The 8,251-nt window shown below is 37.1% G+C and overlaps 1 pseudogene; it reads left to right on the top strand.

The window, feature by feature from the left end:
* The window catches only part of LOC138164156 (engulfment and cell motility protein 2 pseudogene), an 11,854-nt pseudogene extending 3,632 nt beyond the window's left edge, over window positions 1–8,222 (top strand).
* Window positions 8,223–8,251: the final 29 nt, after the last annotated feature.

The following is an 8,251-nucleotide window of genomic DNA, read 5'->3' as shown; positions in this document are numbered from 1 at the left end:
AGAAAGAAAATTATAGACCAATCTCCCTCATGAATATAGATGCAAAAATTCTAAATAAAATATTAGCAAAAATACTACAGCAACTTATCTCAAGAATAATACACATTGATCAGGTAGGATTTATTCCAGGAATGCAAGGATGGTTTAATATTAGAAAAAGCATCAGTATAATTGATCATATCAACAATAAAACCAGCAGAAGACACATGATCATCTAAATAAATGCAGAAAAGGCTTTTGAAAACATAAAACATCCATTCCTATTAAAAACATTAGAAAGTATAGGAATAAATGGATCCTTTCTTAAAATTATAGGAAACATCTATTTAAAGCCATCAGCAAGAATTTTATGTAATGGGGAGAAGCTAAGAGCATTTTCCATAAGGGGTGAAACAAGGGTTTCCAATAACACCCCTCTTATTCAATCTGGTACTAGAAATGTTAGCATTAGCAATTAGAGAAGAAAAAGAAATCAAAGTAATCAAATTACACAAAGAAGAGATCAAGCTATCACTCCTTGCAAATGATATGATGATATACTTAGAGGATCCTAGAGAATCAAGTAAAAAACTACTTGAGACAATAAATAAATTTGGCAAAGTTGCAGGATATAAAATAAACCCACATAAATCCTCGGCATTCCTATATATTTCCAATAAAATTCAACAGCAACAGATAGAAAGAGAAATCCCATTCAAAGTTACTGTAGACATTATAAAATATTTGGGAATCTACCTGCCAAAACAAACCCAGGACCTATATGAACACAACTAAAAAACACTTTTCACGCAAATAAAGTCAGATATAATTAATTGGAAAAATATCATTTGATCATGGCTGTGTTGAGCTAATATAATAAAATGACAGTTTTACCTAAATTAAATTATATATTTAGTGCCATGCCAATTCATTTACCAAAAAACTACTTTATAAAGCTAGAAAATAATAGTACAAAAAATCGCTTAGAAGAATAAACGGTCCAGAATATCAAGGGAATTAATGAAAAGAAATGCTAGGGAGGTGAACCAGCTATACCAGATTTCAATCTGCATTATAAAGCAGCAGTCATCAAAACTATTTGGTACTGGCTGAAGAACAGAGGAGTGGATCAATGGAATAGTGTAGATCCACGAAATTCAGAAGTCAACGACTATAATAATCTATTGTTTGATAAACCCCAAGACCCTAGTTTTTGGGAAACTCACTATTTGACAAAAACTGCTGAGAAAACTGGAATATAGTATGTCAGAAACTGGGCATAGACCATTATCTAACATCATATACCAAACTCAAGTCAAAATGGGTGCATGATCTAGGTATAAAAGTTGATACTGTAAGCAGTCTACTAAAACAAGGAATAGTTTACTTTTCAGACTTGTGGAGAGGGAAAGACTTTATGACTAAACAAGAATTAGAGAACATTATAAAATGCAAAATGGATGATTTTGACTACATGAAATTGAAAAGCTTCTGTACAAACAAAGTCAATGTAACCAAGATTAAGAGGAAGCTGGGAAATTTAGAAAGAATCTTTACAACCTATGTCTCTGACAAAGGAATTATTTCTAAAATATGCAAAGAATTGGGTCAGATTTATAAGAATACAAGTCACTCCCAATTGATAAATGGTCAAAGGATATGAACAGGCAGTTATCAGAGACCGAAATAAAGATATTTATAAGCATATGAAGAAATGCTCTAAATCAGTATTGATTAGAGAAATTCAAATGAAAACAACTATGAGGTACCACATTTCACCAGTCAGATTGGCTAAGATGACAAAAGAGGAAAAAGATAAATGCTGGAGAGGATGTCGGAAAATTGGAACACTAATGCATTGCTGGTGGAGTTGTGAACTGATCCAGCCTTTTTGGAGAGCAATCTCGAATTATGCCTAAAGGGCTATAAATACTTTCATACCCTTTGATCCAGCAATACCACTCTTAGGGTTATATCCCAAAGAGAGCATAGAAGTGGGAGAAAGACCCATAGGTACAAAAATGTTTATAACAGCTCTTTTTGTGGTGGCAAAGAATTGGAAATTAAGGGGGTGCCCATCAATTGGAAAATGGCTGAAGAATTTGTGGTATATGAATGTTATGGAATACTATTGTGCTATAAGAAACGAGGAGCAGAAGGTCTTCATATTTACCCAGAGAGGCTTATACAAACTGATGCTGAGTGAGAAGAGTAGAACCAGGAGAAATTTGTACACAATTACAGACACAACGTATATGTGATGACCAACTTTAATAGACTGGACTCCTCTCAGGAATGCAGTAATATAAATCAATCCCAAAAGATTCATGATGGAGAGAAATATGTGCATCCAGAGAAAGACATAGAAAGAACTGAATTTATATCCAGGTGGAAGCAAAATACTTGATCTTTTTCCTTCTCTTATTTGGTTTTATGTCCTCTTTACCATTTTTCATTCCAGCTGACACAATCTGTCTTTATAACCTGACTAATGTATAATGTGAAAGTATTTACAGATCCTATACTTGACTATATGCTGCCATGGCGGGGAGGGGAGGGAGGGAGACAAAATGTGAAACTCAAAAAATTGTGGAATTGAATCCTGTAACCTAAAAGGAAACAGACAAATTAATTAAAAAAAAAAGAAAAAGAAAAGTGCCTTGATGTTTTAGTACCAGAGGGCAAAATAGAGGTTGAAAGAATCCACCGATCACCTCCTGAAAAAAGATCCCAAAAAGAAAACTCCTAGGAATATTATAGCCAGGTTCCAGAATTCCCAGATAAAGGAGAGAATATTACAAGCAGCCTGAAGAAACAATTTTAATATTGTGCAAACACAATCATGATAACCCAGGATCTGGCAGCTTCCACACTGAGGTATTGAAGGGCTTGGAATATGATATTCCAGATGTCAAAGGAGCTGGGATTAAAACCAAGAGTCACCTACCCAGCAAAACTGGGTATCATGTTTCATGGGAAAATATGGTCATTCAGTGCAATAGAGGATTTTCAAGCATTGTTGCTGAAAAAAACAAAGTTTAATAGAAAGTTTGAGATTCCGGTACAAGAATCAAGAGAAGCATGAGAAGGTAAACAGGGAAAAGAAATCATAAGGAACTTATCAAAGTTGAACTATTAACATTCCTACATGGAAAAACAATAATTGTAATTTGTGAAACTTTTCTTAGTAGTTGAAGGGATTAGAAATATATATGTCTGTATATGAGGGTATATGTGCATATGAATATACATATGGGAATGTGTGCATATATGTTTACAGGTATTCATAAATAGAGGGCACAGGACAAATTTAACAGGAAAGGATGATACTTAAAAGGAAGAGGTGGGAGCAATATAATGAGAGGAGATGGGGAGAGATAGATTGGGGTAAACTATCTCATGAAGAAGAGGAAAGGGAAAATGGTTATACTGGAAGGGAAGAATAGGAAGTCCAAAGGGAATGGGTCAACCTTATTCCCATTGAATTTGCCTTGAGGAGGGAGTGAAATACACACTACATAGGTTATCTCACCTTCTATGGGAGAGGGGTTGAGAGTGGGGATGATGGAAGGGAAATAGGCTGGGGGGAAGGGAAGTTGGTAGCACCCACTTTTGAAAAGGGAGGGGATCAAAGTAGAGAATAGAACAAGTGGGAGGTGGATTAGGAGGGAGGGAAATATAGTCAGTCTTTTACAATATATCTACTATGTTATTGTTTTGCATTAGCCACACATGTACAACCTATACTGAACTGCTTATCTTCCCAGTAAGTATGGGTGACAAGGAATGAAGCTAATGAATCTGGAATTCAAAGTTTCAAAATCAAATATTCAAATATATATATGTATATATGTGTGTGTATATATATTTATACTATTATTAATACTATCTTACATGTAATTGGGAAATAAGATATACAGGCACTGAGGCATAGAGACCCCCTGGAAAAGTCGAAAGTGATATGGGAGAAAATATGCGACGGAGCAGATTGGGGGAGGGGACATCCTGTGGGACTGCTATTTTGGGGCGGTGGGTAGGGGAAAAACGGAGAAAAAAATTGTAACTCTAAATGTGGTTGAAACGAATGATGTAAATCATAGGTTAATAAAGCATTAAAAATAAAAAGACATGTCCCATGAGCTGACCAAAAGTGACCTGGACATGCTGCTGAGCATGGAGATGAAGCTTCGACTTCTCGACCTGGAGAACATTCAGATCCCTTAGGTCCCTCCACCTGTCCCCAAGGAGCCCAGCAGCTATGACTGTCTACTACTATGGCTGAGTCACTGTACCAGGAGGGGCGATTGGGCCCAAGAGGGAGGGGCTTAGATTCTGGGGCCTTGTCCTTTGCTTTTATAGAATTCATACTGACTGTATTCACACTGGCCAGGCCTGTGCCACTTAATCCTCAACCCCATGTCTTAACTCCAAAAGCTTCCTGTTGATTCCAGTTAGCTAAAATTAGGGAAGTAGGGTCTCTATGCCCTCCCATCTTTCCACTGTGAATCATACTCAGGGGCCTAGAACGGAAAATTGTGCAAAGGCTGGACCACTTGGGAGCAGGCAGCATCTCTTCTGATCTCCAGGCAGGGCAGCCCTGAGCCGGCTGGCACAGACAATGCACACACTTCCAATAAGGTGGCAGCACTTAGGTGGCCAACCCCTGTATGAACTGGAGGCAGCCCAGCTAGGCTCCTCTGTAGTGCGGACGGCTGGTGGCCAGAGAACTCAAGGAAGGCAGCACACTTGCACTGTATATATGAAGGGAAGTTCTGACTCTTATCCCCTCTGTTGTTGAGGTCTCCTTTTGTGCCCATCTCCCTACATGGTGCCAAGATACTGCTGCTGTTCTCCTGGAAATTAGACTCTAATTTTTATCTAAATTCTGAAACTGCCACATTTCTCCTCTCCAGCAACTGGCAGGGGCAGCAAGAGATTTCTACCAAGTGGCACTCCATTTGGGCTCCTTGCAGTTGAAAAGCCATAAATCTGCTTCCTTCCTTTTCTGTCAGAAGTATCTTTGCCTCTTAGAGGCCAGAGAGAGTGAAACAAATCATGGTACTCTTGGCTTTTGAGTCTGGATGATGTTTAATTTCACAGTACCCAAGTCAGTGCTGAAAAGGACCTTAGAACAGAGAATGTTGGAGCTGGAAGGGACCTCAGAGGCATTTCATTGGGCAACTCCTACCTCAAGCATGAATTCCTTCTTTATAGCATTCCTAGCAAGTAGTCGTCGGGCTTCTGCTTGCTGTCTTGCAGTAGTGGGGAGCTCACTACCTCTAGAGACAGACCATTCCAGTTGGGACTGTTCTTATTTTTAAGAAATTCTTTCTTATATTGGGCCTTATTCTATCTTGAAGTAACTTTCACCCTCTGGGATGAAGTATAATATGTCTTATCTGAAGGACAACCCTTCAGATATTTGATATTAGCCTAAATTTGATTTTCCTCATTCTTTCCTTGAGCAAAAACCAATCCTGGTAAACTGAAGTGAAAGATCAGTCTCTTTGATATCCAAGACATGTTTCCAGTTTCTTTTTAGTATCTAGACCCCAGGAAGTCTACCTTGCACACCCCCAATTGGATTTTACCTCCTGCCTTGTTTTGAGGGAGCTGGCCTGAAGTAACAGCTGTGCAAATGGGACTTTCCTACCTTGCCAGGCTATGTCCCCAGGCATCACCATCTGAACACAGCTGCATATAGCTGTGGTAGTTTCATGTGGTAGGTACCGGTCCAATGAAGATTTTACTATATTTTTTCTCTACTATAGGCCACACTTATACAGACATGTACACACACACACACACATATATATTTATATATATATATATATACATATACACATATATATGTTTATATAAGATCCTCCTATTCTAGGATGGAATGTTTTGTGAAAAAAATGAAATTGGGAAGAGAAGGAAAAACAAGATGAACTCTGAGCCAAGATTATAATGTAAGAGAACTCAGGAGGGCAGGAGAGGAATGTCCTATCAGTAACTGTGTTTTCAATAAATACTCTCACATGTGGACAAAAAATGTAAATTAACTCATATGGCAAAAGAGGCTCAAAAAGGCCATGAAGAGAAAAATGCCTTAATAAGCCGAATTTGCCAGATGGAAAAAGCATCCCAAAAGCTCACTGAGGAGAATCATTCCTTTGGAATTAGATTGGAGCAAATGGAAACTAGTGACTTTATGAGAAATCAAGGTACTATGAAACAGATGCAAACAAATGAAAAAATAGAATACAATTTGAAATATCTCATTGGAAAAACCACTGACCTGGAAAATAGATCTAGGAGAGATATTTTAAAAATTATTGGACTCCCTGAAAGCCTTGATCAAAGAAAGAAGCTAGAAATCATCCTCCAAGAAATTCTCAAGGAAAATTGCCCTGATGTTTTAGAACCTGAGGGAAAAATAAAAATTGAAAGAGTGCACCAATTACCTCCTGAAAAAGATCCCCAAAAGGGAACTCCTAGGAATATTATAGCCAGGTTCCGGAATTCCCAGATCAAGGAGAAAATATTACAAGCATCCAGGAAGAAACAATTTGAATATTGTGGCAACACAATCAGGTTAACTCAGGACCTGGCAACTTCTACACTGTGGGATAGAAGGGCTTGATATTCCAGAGGTCAAAGGAGCTGGGATTAAAACCATGAATCACCTACCCAGCAAAACTGAGTACCATGTTCCAAGGGAAAATGTGGTAATTCAGTGGAATAAAGGAGTTCCGTGCATTCTTGATGAAAAAAAACAGAGTTGAAATGAAAATTTGACATTCAGATACATGAAGCAAGAGAACCTTGAGATGGTAAACCGGGAATAGAAATCATAAGGAACTTATTAAATTTGAACTACTTATATTCCTACATGGAAAAATGATACCTGAAACTTATGAAAGTTTTCTCAGTATGACAATAGTTGAAGGGAATACAAATTATGTATATATATATATATGTGTGTGTGTGTGTATGCATATATATGTGTGTATATATGCATATATATGTATATGTGTATATATGTATACATACACATATATGTCTATATAGGAGGGTATATGGACATATGAATACATATGTAAATGTGTATATATGTCTACAGGTATACATAGACAGAGGGTACAGGACCAATTTAATAGGAATGGATAATACTTAAAAGGTGAAATTAAGAGGTGAGAAGAATATAATGAAAGGAGATGGGGAGAGACAGAATGGGGTAAATTAATATAGAAGAGGCAAGGGAAAACTGTTACAATGGAGGGGAAGAACAGGAAGGTGAAAAGGAATGAGTCAACCTTATTCACATTGAACTTGGCTTAGGGAGGGAATAACATACACACTAAATTGGGTATCTCACCCTACAGGTGAATAGAGACGAAGGGGAAGAGAGGGGGTATAATGGAAGGGAGGGCAGGTTGGGGAGTAGGGAAGTTGGAAGCACCAACTTTTGAAAAGGGACAGGATCAAAGTAGATAATACAAAAAGTGGGGGGTGGGATAGGATAGAGGGAAATATAGTCAATCTTTCACAATATATACACTATGAAAATGTTTTGCATAGCTACATATGTACAACCTATATAGAATTGCTTATCTTTCCAGTGAGTTTGGCAATGAGGGAGAAAGGGAAATAATCTGGAATCCAAAGTTTTAAAGTCAAATATGTAAATATATACATATACATATTATTATTGTTATTATTATTATTATTATTTTTCATGTAACTGTGAAATAAGATATACAGGCACTGAGGCATAGAGATCCACCGTGCCCTACTGGAAAGTCGAAGGGGGAATGGCGGGAGATATGGGAGAGAGCAGATTGTGGGAGGGGATATTCAGTGGGAATGCTGTTTTGGGATGGTGGGTAGTGAAAATTGGGGAGAAAATATGTAAATCAAAATCTTGTGGAAATGAATGATGTAAACTAAAAAATAAAAAAAGAGAGAAAAAGAGTATATATACCCTTCTTAAATGCATGTTTAATGATGTGTTTAATCATTTTCTTATTGATGATAATATATATATATATATATTCTACAGCAAAAAAAGTGCTGCTATAAACATTTTGTTATATGAAGTTCCTTTCTTTTTGTCATTAGCCTATGTGGAGCATATGACTAGTAGCAGAATACCTGGGCCAAAGGATGTGGATATTTTAGTCACTTTGCATAATTTAAAATTGATTTCCAAACTGATCATTCCAGTTCACAACCAACTGGATGATTTTACCAACTGATAATAATATTGCCCCTGTTATACTGTATG

This window comes from Petaurus breviceps, unplaced genomic scaffold (assembly GCF_028583685.1).
Source record: "Petaurus breviceps papuanus isolate PSGF00001 unplaced genomic scaffold, PetGlider_PUasm1.0 189, whole genome shotgun sequence".
Lineage (NCBI taxonomy): Eukaryota > Metazoa > Chordata > Mammalia > Diprotodontia > Petauridae > Petaurus > Petaurus breviceps.
The sequence above is the reverse complement of the archived record's forward strand: the minus strand, read 5'-3'. Positions and strand labels throughout refer to the sequence as shown.